General features: G+C 45.2%; 1 pseudogene; it reads right to left on the reverse strand.

The window, feature by feature from the left end:
* Positions 1-1,561: 1,561 nt before the first annotated feature.
* LOC101393605 (thyroid receptor-interacting protein 11 pseudogene) lies at positions 1,562-5,122 on the reverse strand (annotated as a pseudogene).
* Between the last annotated feature and the right edge of the window lie 7,089 nt (positions 5,123-12,211).

Raw genomic sequence — 12,211 nt, forward strand, 5'->3', positions numbered from 1 at the left:
CAGGAGAAGGGTGAGGTTAGACACAGGCATTCAGAAGTCATTAGCATCCAGGTGAGAGTCCAATCATGGAAGTGGATGACCTTCTTGGAGACCACAGGGAGAGTAAGATGATCCTGTTCCCTGAAGATGATGCATTAGAGAGCATAAACCTTTAAGAAGTGGTCAGAAGAAGAAGCCACAAAGGATACTGAGAAAGAAGGGTCTGGGGTTAGGAAGGGCACCTGGAGAAAGCGGCATTCCAACAAGAAAGAGGGTGGAGAGAATGTTTAAAGAACAAACATGTGGATACAATTCATCGGACACCACTGAGAGTTTAGGTAAGTAAAGGACTAAAGAGTGTGCATTCGAAACATCCTAGGACATTACAAACACAAGATTTTGAGAACCTTTCAAGAAGTCAGTGAGAGATGAGATGAGGAGGAGGAGTAGAGAATTTTTGCAGAAGCTTAGCCATGAAAGGTAGAGAGAGGAGGTGGTCGTTGGAGGAGCAGAAACGAGAGGTGTAGATCCTGGGAGAGACGCGGGCGAGCTCCTCTGCTTAGGGAAAGAGACAGGCTGAAGAGAAAGCAGATGGAAATTAATGGACTGAGGTCTTTGAAGAAGTCTGAATAGATAACTTTCCAGGGTACAATGGAGCAATTCCCCTGGAAATGCAAAGCTGGATCCCTTTTCCTGTAAAACAAAAGGGAAAGAGTAGAGATGGATGGAGAGAAACAGAGGGATGGTGGAATGTAGGAAGGGGGTGCGGGAAATGGAGAGTTCTTGACTATCTGGCCTCTGATCTCTTCAAGAGGGTATAAGGAGGCTCATGCTTGTGGAAACGATGAAGACTTGGAGTGGCTCTTAAGGAAATGGGCAAGGGGGTGGACCACGGACCTTTGATAGGATTTGGTGTAGAAACTGCTCCAATGCTTATCACGAGGCGCTAGTTCAATAAATTAAGGTACATGATGGAATTCATTCACATTTGGAAAGATCTTTAAGGTGTAGTGACTTTTTTAAAAAAGTGAGTCAGGGAGTAACATCCTCCCATATATACAAATATACATATATATCTAAAAGGCCTGAGAGAATCCAGGTTCGCAATAGAGTGGTTTCCTAGGCAATGAAAGAGGAGTAGGATTGAGCCAGGAAAACGGAACTTTCCTTTTTAAATTTTTATGCATCTTGCCCTTTTGCTCTGTTCACCTTTCTTCTTATACAAGGAGCGTGCATTTGTGTATTTTATAATTTTTGAGCATTAACACAAGTTACTGTTCTAATTACCCAAGGTTCACCTAAAAAAACACCCGTTCCTTGTAAAAAGTGAAAGTGCTACAAACATGACTGGAAGTGTCCTTTGACCACAGCCTCCAGTCCCACCCAGGCCCACTCTCCCAAGAGGTAATCTCTGGTTTAAGTGGGGTGAATACCTTAAAGGACACTTTTTTAAAGTATGAACAATATTTATATTAAACTTAAAGTAAAATTGCAAACAAATCTACTACTTTTTTCCAGAAGGCCACTTTGTGATAAGAAACACACACAAAGCGACCTGGTTTCTCTAAAGCGCTGTCTTGTCTCAGCCTTGGGGATCCTCTACTGCTTTGAAAGGTCTTTCAGGGTAACTGCAGCACTCTTGGCAGGTGACAGGAGCAAAAGTGTACATGTGGGCACAACATCAGTAACAGCATTTAAAAGAAGATGCCCAGACCCCCCAGTCCCAGGGCCGGGTGGGTCAATAAGAGACACAGCTGTGGAGCAGGCATTCACATCTGATTTTCTGGGTGTGGATCTGAGGGTGGTTTTAAGATGTGGTGGTACATTTTTCGCCAGTTTATTCCTTCTGGGTGCATCTAGATGCTTCCTATCCTGAGCAGAGAGCTTTTGTGGTGGAAAAGCTACATGAGACTCAGTTTCTAGAAATTTAACAAAAAGTTCTGAAAAAGAACCATTGAGCTCAGATTGCTGATTTGGGGTCAGAGGTGTGTTGGGGACACTTCTTGATCCAAGCCACCCAGTCATCCATCTGGTAAGGCCGCTTTGCTCTTCCTGGACGAGCTGCTCCATTTCTTCCCATTCATTCCCAGAGTGCTTCCCATTAATCGTAACACTTCCTGACGTTCACGTTTTGGTGTTTGAAAATAGTCCAGGAAGAGCTTTCTCACTAGAACTTTGTCTACTTTTCCTTCCATGCTACTTACTAAGTTCATCCATTTCTTTTGCACCTCATCCAGCATTTCCTGTTGGACCTCATTTTGCTTTTTAAATTCTCCAATTTGTTCCTCCTTCAGATCCAAGACAGCATTTGCTTTCTCCAGTCTTCCCTGCAATGTCATCAGTTTTCCTTCTAGATCGTCTGCCTTTTCCATCCATTCAGCTAGTGCCATCTTCAGGTTGGCTAGTGCTCGAGCATACTGCTTTTCTTGTTCCTGGGAGACAGAAAGCTGTAATGCGGTTTCATCTTTCTGCTTGGTGACAACGTTCACTTGTTCCTCTAGTGACTCTACCTGTTCATTGGCTTGATGGCTTGCCTTTTGCATTGCCTGGGAAGATAAAAGTAGCTTTGCCTCTAGTGTTGTGACCCTCTTTCTTAGTTGAGCTGCTCTGTCTTCTGCAACCAGCACTTCACGGAGATGAGCATCTTCTGACTCTAAAGCCTGGTTATGAGATCTCTCTAGCTCCTGGTGTAAGCGTAATTCATTGTCACGTAAATGGTGAACCTCATTCTGTAGGGCACGGTTTTCCATTTGTTGCTGCAGTGCCAACACGACTTCATCTCTCTCCTGCTGAAACAGAACTGTCTTTTCCTGCATGGACGTGACTGCATGCAAAAGCTGGTTTAACTCCCCAGCCTGGCCCTGCTCCTTTTCTTTCAGGAGTCGCTCCAAAGCAAGAGCCTTCTTCTTCACTGCAGCAGATTCAAACTCTTTCTCTCTCAGCATCATAGAAAGCCGCATATTTGTCTCTTGTAATGCCTGGTTTTCTGTTTCCTTTTCCCTGGACCTTTCTAGTATTTTTTCATTTTCTTGTTTTACTTTATGCAAATCCACTTCAAAATGTAATATTCTCTCCTTCAGGTTTGTTACTGCCTGCCTCAAAAGTTCATTTTCATTCACTTCAGTTGTGTAGTTTTCACTCAAAGAAAGTAATTCCTCACTTTTTGCGTTGACTAAGAGCTCTTTTTCCTGAAGTAAGTTTTGTAAAACATCTTGTTTCTCCCTGAGCTGCTGGATTTCGGAATCTGTTTTTTTGCGTTGTTTTCTTTCTCGTGCAGAGGTGGCAGCAATCTCAGCAGACAGTCTCTGATTCTCCTCCTGGAGGCTTCTAATGGCTGCCTCTTTTTCCTCCTTGGATCTCCTTAACTCTTCTATCTCTTCTGGGAGCGCTTTAGAAGACTCACTCACTGCATCAGATCTAGCTGCCTTCAGAGAGTCGCCTGACTCTGAAGTAAGTGATGATGTGGTGGGAGGCTGTGGTGAAATGATGTCAAATGGACCTAAAAGAACATCCTTGGCATTGCACAGCTGCTCTAGGCTGAGCTGCGTTTGTGCTAATTTCTTTGCCAAATGTGTGACTTGGATTTCATCCTCTTTATAATTTTGGATCAGGTCAGTAGACGTCATCCATAGTTGAGACTTATTATCACTGTCCATTAAGACCCGAGCCTGAAGCTGTGGAAGCTCTTTCTGGAGCTGGGCTGACTCTCACTGCATGTTGCGCACCGCGGTCATCACCTGCTGTGTCCAGTCCTCCATTAGGGAGACCTGCTGCTGTAACGTGTCACGTTCCTGCAGAAGCTCCTCCAGCTGATTCACAGTAACCCCTCCAACCTCACTGCCAGTGCTGGATGTCTGCAAAATTGTCCATAAAGTCTGACATTTCTGACTCAAGGCAGCGATTTCCACGTCTTTTGCTCGAATGATGTGTGATAAGTTCTGAATTGTTTCTCTAAACATATCCTGACCACTACTTTCAAATCTCGTGGACCGTTTTGTATTTTCATCTTGCAGCTTCACAAGGTCTGCTTCTTTGGCAACCAGTATTTCCATCATTTTGTGATACTCTCTCTTTAGGTTGCTGTTTTCCCTCACCTTCTCATTGAAAACAGCTAACATTTGTTCCCTTTCCAAAGCATAGGCTTGCAATTGCTGCTGAAGGTCCCCAACAGCCTGGATGTAGGGAGCTGAAGCTATTCTAGCGTGAAGACCCTGTATCTCCAAATCTTTTTGCTGGATAATCTGAGTTAGTTGACCAATCTCATGTTTGTAAGGCTGGTCAATCTGCTCCGTCAAAGGGATACTCTTTTCAGCTCGAAGTTTCATCTCCCATTCCTGTTCTTTTCTTCCTTCTCCTAATCTTTCAGTTTCAGCTTTAGATAAATCATGCTTTTCAATTCTGTTTTCCATACTCAAGACTCTCAACTTTTGGTACTTGACAAATCTCTGAATCTTTTGTCTGTATGTGCTGGGTTTTTTCAGGCAACTGGGTTTTGATCTCTTTTATCGTGTTTTGCAAATTCTTAATTTCCTCATCTTTGGCTGAAAAGAGCTGAGTGTGTTTCATATGCATTTGCTCATGCTGGTATTTAAGTTCATTGATTTCCTGTTTCTGCTCTTGTAATGTTCGAAGGAGCTGTGTCTTCCTCTGGTTTTGCTCTTCACTCATCTTTTGATGATGTTTTACTTCCTCCTCCAGATGACCTTTTATCACCATCACCTGAGAGACCTCAGATTCTAGTCGTGTCATCCTGTCCAGGGTTTGAGGGTCAACCACAGGTGCAGTTCCAGTCTGTTCTCTCAGTCGTTCCAGGGCTTCTATCAGGTGACTGTTTTCTTCTCTCATGGAGGCAAGCCTTGTGTCTTTTTCATCCACCATCTGCTGTAAACTTTCAGCTTTTCTCAAAGCTTGGGTTCTCAGTCTCTCCTCTGACGCTACAATCGCCTGAACGTCCTCCATCTCCGTCCTCCCAGAGTCCGGCGATTCTTGCACCTTTTCCCTTCCCTTCCTCAGGACATCTTTGGTGAAGTTAGAGATGTGTCCAGTGAAGGAAGCCACACTGCCGCCCACTTGCCCCAGGGAATGGCCTAAGCCAGAGCCAAGGCCGCCAAACCAGGAGGCCATCGCCGCGGGTCGCAGAACTGACCTGGTCCGCTTGGCGCAAAGCGTCCAGCCCAGTCGGCCAGTCCCGCCTAGTGTCGGGCACCGGCGCCTGCGCGAGGCGAAGAGTCCAAACACGCCGAGGGTTCCTAGGCAACGGGGCTCCGGGGTGGGGGTGGGGTGGGGGCGCCAACCGCAGGGTGGGGGAGGGGCTGCCTGGAGCCCGGGGCCTGGCCCGGGACCTTACAAATGGGTCTCCAGTCACCCTCCCCACCCACCCTGTCACCCGGGGACTCCGCTCACCCCGATGACTTCCCACCGCGGGGTCGGGCCCCTTCTCCCGCTGCCCCAGTGACGTCCCCGGTGCCAGCGCCCCTCCTGCCACCTCGCGCCGGGGGCCATGACAGCTGCTCTGGAGGCGGCCGTCCCCACACGGCCTCCCCCGTGCGCGTGTCCGCGCTGTGAAGAGAGGACCCATTGCTCTGATGTCACCAAGTGGAGCACACGGTGCGTATCGTCCTGCAGCTGCTGGTTTTCACTTAAAAATAATCTGAGGTAAAATTTACACAGTGACCCGCACCCATCTGAGGAGTTCTGTGTTTGGACAAATGTCTACACCTGCGCATAAGCGCGACCCTGATGAAGACACTGACCATTTCCATCATCCCGGCGGGTCCCGGGTCCTCTCCCCACAGCCTCGCCTCCTCCCCGAGCAGCCCTGCAGGGAGAGGGGTCCCCTGGATGAGTTTGGGGGCTCTTGTGATACGGGGTGTCACACCGTGGACACGCCGTGTGTCTGCTTCCGTCAACACGTGTTTGAATCTAGTCAGGGAAGTGAGTTCCACGCAGCAGTCGAGCGAGCGGTGAATAGGGGAAAGGCCAGGGGGCGGTGGAGGAGCCGCCGGGCCGTCCCGTCCGCCGCCTGGAAGCAGCGGTTCAGCCGCAGGAAGCCGCGGGCCCAGCAGACCGCGGGCAGGCGAGTGCCGGGGCCGGGCGCCGCGGGCGGGGGTCGGACCGGCTCCTCCGCACCCCCCTCGGGGTCCCCACTGCCCGTGTCCCCGCCCCGGAGAGCAGGGACTGCCCCTTCCCCTGTCCTTCCTGAGACCTGCTGCCCGGGCTCACTGCCTGGGCCACCGCTCCCATCACTGGGCGCCTGAGGCTGGGCCGGCCCGGGGTTGGGGGGCGATTCTCAGCCTCTCCAGGGCCCGCCCCCGCTTACTAAGCGCAGCTTTGATACAGGTTTCAGAAGATAAAGGAGATCATGTTGAAAGTCTCCATCTGTGATTTATATAAGAAATTGCTTTTGAGTGGGTAGAGCCTATTTGTAGCCAATGATATGAGAACAATATTCAGTTCATCTCAGCCCTCCGGGTTGTCAGACTTGTTTCCATGCCTTGATATTTCACGTTAGTTACAGCTTATTGATTATGTGCATAGGCTGCTTCCTTTTGATTAGTCCTAAGATGTTTCTCCCTTCCTCTCCTTTCCCATGGTTCTTCTTTCTAGGCGTCTTTCTTCTCAGACAGACTTTTGGTCTAGTATTCAACTTGATCCCTTCTTTAATGTTTCATTAGCATGTCTTCTATAGTTTCTCAGCGTTCTTCCACATGGCTTACTTATGTGGATTTATGCCAATTTATGCCTCCTAAAGAGTTTAAATCATAAATCATAGACTACAGGCGCTCAAATGAATACAAATATGTACATAAATGCTCAGAAAGGCACAGAAATTCTTCTAAGCACCTACTAGCTACCTGTCGTCTGTCAGTGTGAGCATTAATAAATCAACCAGGTTGGATTTCACGTGGGCATTGGATACTTGCAGATGCGTGGGCTGGAGTGGCCACTTGAACCCATGCCCAGCTGTATGCGAGGAAATTCACCAGAGTGTTTCTACTTTGCTAGATCTGGTGAGTGCTGGATAGAGGGAGCTTGGGCACAGGCTCGGGGTTTCTGAGATGTGCTTGGGGTTCCGGGAAGGCTTCTCTGACATGTGACACTTGAGCAATCTTAATAACAGGCAGGTAGAGATGCCAGGTGATAGAGAATTCCAAGAAGGAAGAAAAATTCTTAGGGGAGACCTGAGAAACTGAAAATTTTACCAGTAAGCTAACATTTTTTGTCTATGAATTACAAAGAGACAATATCTGATTCTTAGCAGCAGAAAAACTCTCTCCAGCTCTTATTTTCAAATTAGGTGGTAAATGGCTGTGTGTAGATCCACATGTTCTCAAGTCCAGAGTGACTGTGGTATTTAAATTCACAAACCCTGGATGCATTTCCAGCTGATAGAAGGAGTCAGTTGGTTCTTCAGAGCTTTAAAAAGCTTTAAAAGCAGCATACTCAACTTTCTTTGCCTAGCATAAACTGATGGCCATCTTTCCTGAAAATATACAATTTTGTTGTAGTACCAAATTCTATTGAGGCATCATTTCTCGTAGTGTCTCTTTTAAATTCTTTAATTTTCATTATACTTGTTCATCTCCTTTTACAACCTTTTCAATACTCTCACTGCTTTTGCATTTCTGGACACACTAGGATTAATAATATTCCCCAAAGAACCCCAAGATAGCAGGACACACATACACGACCACCGATGACTGTGAACATCAACTGTTGGGGACCAGCTGTATTGATTGGCTTTTGTTTTCATCTGGAGAAGACCATCATTAGAAAGCTTCTGTGCCAGTTTTGGGTGGATCATAGTTGGAGGACCACTGTGGTAGAATTTGGGGAGCCCTTACCTACAGAGGGTTGAGAAATTTAAGTTGCTGCTTTAGGAAGACAAGTCTGGCAGCAGGTGGAGTTAGGATTGTGGGGGAAGGGAAAGTGGAGAAGGTGAAAGGAGACTAGTTAGGAAGTTACTGCAACAGGCTAAGAGAGGGGATGATGGCCAGAGCCAAGACAATGGCATTGGAGACTGACTGGAAAAAATATTTAACGCCATAACGTTGGGGGCGAAGAAAAGAGAAATGGAAGCGTTAAGAAGATTCGGGTTATGGTTGGATGTTATTTACTGAAAAGGTAACACAGTGATTCTTCATTCTTTCATTGTTTTATACTGCTTCTCTTTATTTACTTATAATTCTTTTTTTGTTGTTGTTTTTGCTGGGAATGATTCACCCTGAGCCAAAATCTGTTGCCAATCGTCCTCTTTTTTTTTCCCTCTCCAAAGCCCCAGTACCTAGTTGTATATTCTAGTTGTAAGCCCTTCTATTTCCTCTATCTGAGCCACCACCACAGCATGGCTACTGACAGACGAATGGTGTGGGTCCGTGCCCAGAAACCGAACCTGGGCCACCAAATCAGCAAGTGCTGAATTTAACACTAGGCCATCAGGGCTGGCTCAACTTATAGTTCTTATATCTACTTTTTTGTTGGCTTTCTCTTCCATTGACTTATGGCTTTGTGTGTGTGTATGTGTGCGTGTGCACGCGTGTGTGTACGTACATGCATGTGTGCACACCAATACCACACTGTGTGAATATCTGTGGATCTGTAACATAGTTTAAATCTGGTAGAGCTGGACTCCTTCAGGTTTTCTTTTTTCATTATCCTCTCCTATTTTTATATCAAAATATATTTTTTATATAAAATGTATTTTTTACATATAAAAATGAATTTTGGTATCGCTTCTTTTCTATTTCCTAGAAAAATTCATTTACAATTTTGGTTGGTTTGGAGCTCATTCATCCAAATAATATTTATTGGGTTCATACTATGGGCTAGGTCCTGAGGATACAAAAATAACTAAAACCCAGGCATTTATGGCCTAGTAAATCTGTGAACTAAACCTTGGGGAGAATGGATATCTTTACAACATGAGCATGGCACTTCTCTTTATAGGTACAAAGGTTTTATGGGCTTCCTAAGCTTTCTTTTCGGTGTTGTTGAGAGTAGTGCCTAATTAGTTTAGTTTAGTTGTTGAACATAGGTGGTATTAATGTTTATATATATTTATTTACTTTACAACTTAGCTAATATTGATAATTTTGTTACTTTGAATTTCTAGGTATATAATATTATCTGTTATGTTTTTGTTTCTTATTTTTCTATTATTTATTTCAGTGATTTCTTTGTCATTCCTTCTTTAATTGGTTAGGCTCTCCAAAATAATGTGTAGTGTATATTTGTTTATAGCAATGTTGTATAAAAGGCATGTGATTGCCCCCTTATTGGGCATTCCAGAAACATAATAAGGAGTGTTTAAGGCCCACTGAAATGCAAATGTCTAATCTGAATGGTTCCCAGTGGAAATCTGCAGTCATTTTCCCTCTCTTTTTTGAGCCACACACCTTTTAGTATGTCTGATATTTGAGTCTTCATTCTGTGTCTTAGTCATAACATTGGCAGGTGATCTTAAAAGCAGAATACTGAATTTGTAGTCATCCAACTATATGGAGAAAAGAATTGCAGTGCACTCAGACTGAGAGGAAGGAATTGGAAGAGAAAGTTGAGAAATGGTGAGAGGAGTTTAAATGGAGCATACGTGGCAATGTGTTAATATAACTTCTAAAGAAGCGCTTAGCAGGTCACAGGGCAGTGGACTTAATTGTAGTCTTTGAATCTTAGAGCAGTCTTTAGGAATAGAAACTTTGTTTCCCATATTAGATGGAGGTTCTAACAACCCTCTCCCCAGAAACGATCATCCACACACACATTGGCATATAATTTCATGGACTTCCTAGACATTCTCAAGCCCACGGCCAAGAATCCCATGATTAAAGAAAACCCATCTATGTGGTCAGCAGCTGAAGAAACCTAGTCGTTATCAGAGATGCTTAGCTACAGTCCCTGTGCTGGGAACTGGTCTCTAGCAATACGCTGTTTATAGAAGTGCACCTCCCGCATCTGTGTGTGTGTATTGTTCTGCTAGTATCCAAAATACACTCTTGAGGTCTATATGAGAGCCTTCCCCAAAAAAGCAGAAAAGTGATGGACCACATATACTGTGTTGTTCCCCTAAGATTAGTACCATGTAGCCTAGGTGTGTAGTAAGCTATACCATCTAGGTTTGTGTAAGTATACTCTATGATGTTCGCATAATGACAAAATCGCCTAAAAATGCATTTCTCAGAATGAATCCCTGTCATTAAGTGACACACGACAGTATATAGAGAGATCATAGTGAGGAGATGATGGATCCAATTCAGCCATTCTAGTACACACATATATGTAAAGAGAGCACAATAAAGAGATCCTGGATCATTTCAACCATTGTAACGTACAAATACGGAGAGAGCACACCGTCGTGCATTTGCTCTAGAGCCTCCAGTCCCCTCTGCACACAGTAGCTGACTACGCCACAGTCAAACCAAGAGCTCAAGTGAACCCAGCAGTGTAGCTTGATCCTGGCTATATCTCTTCCATAGGAGGATCAGAAGATACATGGGTCCTACAAACATTTAGGGATCGGTTGCTAGAAATCTGAATTTAGTTGCCAGCTAGGGGCTCTGCTGGGAAATGACAGCTTCCATTACCTGGAAATCTTGAGAACTCCTGATCAGGTGAGAATTTGAGGTCAAGCAAAGCTCCTTTTATCAGAGGTGACTGGGGCATCATCATTGTCCGACAACCTGAAGAATTTGTCCAGCCTCACTCATCAGGCGATCCTGATTGCTTAAAGCACTTAACTGGTATCTCATTCCTCTTGGATAAAACTCCAAGTCCCTTGCATTGCACACTAAGCTTGGCAAGAGCTGGTTCCTTCTTCTTGTTCACTATGTTCTAGCCATACTAGCCTCCTTTCCGTTTGTTGAAAACATCATGCTCCTTCCTGCCTCTTGGCCTTTGCACATTCTGTGCCCTTTGCCAGCATCTCATAAGAGCTTTGGCTTGATTAACTCCTATTCTTCTTTCAGATAACAACTCAAATGTCACTTCTGGGAAACTTGTCCACACTCCTGAAAGAAAATTTTTCTTTAAGAAAAGTTTTCTTGTTGGTACTCTATAGTTTTTCTTCACAGCACTGAAGTATATTTATTGGTGTTGTTCTCTTGTTTGTTTCTGATCTGCCTCCACCACTGGCATGTAATCGCCATCAGGGAGGTACCCATACAGTATGCTTTCTCTGCAATGGTATCCCTAGTGTTAAACACAGTACCTGGAATACAAAAAGTACCAACAAATGTTTGCAAAATGTATGAGTGAACCTTTAGAACATGTTTGTTCATGTTAAAACTATTCATCAAGGAAACTGGAGAACCTCAGTCCAACTTCACCCATTGCCTGGCCCATAGTCAGGGCTCAATAAATATTTGTTGACCAACTGACAAATGTGGAAGGAGGTAATGAGAGATGTTGTCCAAACAGGCTTATTGCCCTCGGTATCTCCTTTCCAGCCCACCAGCTCAGCTACAGGCATTCCATAAATGTCTGTGTCCACCTGCATCCTATGCTCTTCTGGGATGCTTTCCAAATTCTGCCTCTAGAACCCACTCGCTTTGTTTCACTTCTTCTCTATGGCTGATTATCTACTTTAGTTCCCATTCCTTCTCTTTGTACGCTTGGTGGACCTGACGATTCTATTGCTCTGTTCGTTTGCTCCGCACTTGGCCACTGGCCAAATAAATGCAGTCTCCTCTGGGAACCTGATCTCGGTTCTTTGCTCTGTGTTCTGGAGCCCTGGACTAATCCCATTTTCTTGATCGACTGGTCTTTAGAGACCACAGTCCAGGCAAGAGGGTTCAAACATCACTCAGGAGGGGAAGTGAGATGGTCATTATCTGCTGTGATTAGTATTGCTATTTTGAACATTTAACTGGTTGTGAATTAACCTATAAAACCAGAAAACAGAGTGACTTGCTTTATAAGTACACAACTAGGCAGAGCACTGAAGCCAGGTCTGACCAGATGGGCTATTTGTGGGTCAGTTACTTTGGCCATAGGCTGCTCTAGGCATTGGCTGGTTATCATCCTCCAAGTGGCCAAGAGTGGGGTTGGCTTCATTTCCCGACAGGGTCTCAGCTGTGGGAATAATTGCAAAGTGCCAAGGAAAGCAGTGGTGCTAGCTTCTTGGGACCCGGGAAAGAGTTGGGGCTCCTGCCCCAGATAGCCTCTCAGCATTTCTTCCTGGGCACACGGGCTGCTGTGCAGGCACAACGGCTTCAGGTATATGCAACCCCCATGCCCA

The sequence above is a fragment of the Ceratotherium simum genome, chromosome 26, assembly GCF_057802395.1.
Source record: "Ceratotherium simum simum isolate JZ-2026a chromosome 26, ASM5780239v1, whole genome shotgun sequence".
Taxonomy (NCBI): domain Eukaryota; kingdom Metazoa; phylum Chordata; class Mammalia; order Perissodactyla; family Rhinocerotidae; genus Ceratotherium; species Ceratotherium simum.